This window comes from Pongo pygmaeus, chromosome 4, assembly GCF_028885625.2.
Source record: "Pongo pygmaeus isolate AG05252 chromosome 4, NHGRI_mPonPyg2-v2.0_pri, whole genome shotgun sequence".
In the NCBI taxonomy this organism is placed as follows: Eukaryota; Metazoa; Chordata; class Mammalia; order Primates; family Hominidae; genus Pongo; species Pongo pygmaeus.
In genome coordinates, this window is record NC_072377.2 from 139,021,771 (window position 1) to 139,023,667 (window position 1,897).

Sequence of the window (1,897 nt, forward strand, 5' to 3'; positions counted from 1 at the left end):
CCCCAGCCTGGGCAACAAAGTGAGACCCTGTATCAAAAACAAACAAACAAAATCCACATACTCAATAAAAAATAAAAATAAAATACATTTTTCTTTCAGGCTGGGTGCAGTGACTCACATCTGTAAATCCCAGCACTTTGGGAGATCCAGATGGGAGGATCACTTGAGGCCAGGAGTTCAAGACTAGCCTGGGAAACATAGTGAGACCTTGTCACTACAAAAAATAAAAAATAATAGCTCAGTATGCTCAGCTACTTGGGATGCTGAGGTGGGAGTCTGAGGTGGGAAGATTGCTTGAGCCCAGGAGTTTGAGGTTGCAGTGAGCAACGACTGTGCCAGCCTAGGCAGCAGAGCAAGACCCTGTCTCAAAAAACATATTTTTCTTTCTTCAATAATAAATTAATTTTAGCTTACTGTAACCTTTTAAATTCTGTTTCAACTTTTTTTTTTCTTCTTCAACTTAATTGTAAGTTTGGGGGTATAGGTGCAGGGCGTGCAGGTTTGCTACATAGGTAAATGTGTGCCATGGTGGTTTGCTGCACAGATCTTCCCATCACCTAGGTATTAAGCCCAGCATCCACTAGCTATTCTTCCTAATGCTCTCCCTCCCTCCACTGCCCCCTGACAGGCCACAGTGTGTGTTATTCCCTGCTCCATATGTCCATGTGTTCTCAGCATTCAGCTCCCACTTGTAAGTGAGAACATGCAGTGTTTGGTTTTCTGTTCCTGTGTTAGTTTGCTGAGGATAATGGCTTCCAATTCCATCCATGCCTCTGCAAAGGACATGATCTTGTTCCTTTTTATGGCTGCATAGTATTCCATGGTGTATATGTACCACATTTTCTTTATCCAGTCTATCATTGATGGGCATTTAGAAAAATATGGAATGCTTCATGAATTTCCATATCATCCTTGCACAGCGTCCATGCTAATTTTCTCTGTATTGATCCAATTTTAGTATATGTGCTGCTGAAGTAAGCATTTTAATTTTTTGGCTGTTGTAAAAACACTTATCTTAAAACACACATTGTACAGCTGTACAAAAATATTTTCCTTTCCCTTTTCTTTTTTTTTTTTTGAGACGGAGTCTCACCCTGTCACCCAGGCTGGAGTGCAGTGGTGTGATCTCGGCCCACTGCAACCTCCGCCTCCTGGGTTCAAGCGATTCTCCTGCCTCAGCCTCCTGAGTAGCTGGGATTGTAGGCACGTGCCACCACGCCCAGCTAATTTTTGTATTTTTAGTAGAGACAGGGTTTCACCATGTTGGTCCAGCTGGTCTCGAGCTCCTGACCTTGTGATCCGCCCGCCTCGGCCTCCCGAAGTGCTGGGATTACAGGCGTGAGCCTCCGTGCCTGGCCAATTAACTTTTTTAATAAGTAGGAGTATACTCTAAAATAATGATAAAAAGTATGGCATAGCAAATACATAAACCAGTAACGTAGTCGCTTATTATTAAGTATTATGTACTGTACATGATTGTATGTGCTATACTTTTACATGACTGCAGTGTAGTAGGTTTGTTTAGACCAGCATCACTACAACTATGTGAGTAATGTGTTGCACTATGACATTATCACAGCTATGATGTCACTAGACAATATAAATTTTTCAATTCCATTATAATCTGGTCTGTTGTTGACTGCAACATCATTATGCAGCATGTGACTATATATTATACTTCAACACAAAAGTTTACTTAAAAAAATAAATAGCGGCCGGGCTTGGTGGCTTACGTCTGTAATCACAGCACTTTGAGAGGCCAAGGTGGGCGGATCACCTGAGGTCAGGAGTTCGAGACCAGCCTGGCCAACATGGTGTAACTCCGTCTCTACTAAAAATAGAAAAAAATTAGTCAGGCATGGTGGCGGGGGCCTGTAATCCCAGCTACTCAGGAGCC

The 1,897-nt window shown here is 42.4% G+C and overlaps 1 non-coding gene across 1 annotated transcript; it reads right to left on the minus strand.

Moving 5' to 3' along the window:
* Positions 1-875: 875 nt before the first annotated feature.
* LOC129037627 (U6 spliceosomal RNA) lies at positions 876-982 on the minus strand. Its single transcript, XR_008502869.1, has one exon. It is a non-coding gene; the product is annotated as a U6 spliceosomal RNA (small nuclear RNA).
* Between the last annotated feature and the right edge of the window lie 915 nt (positions 983-1,897).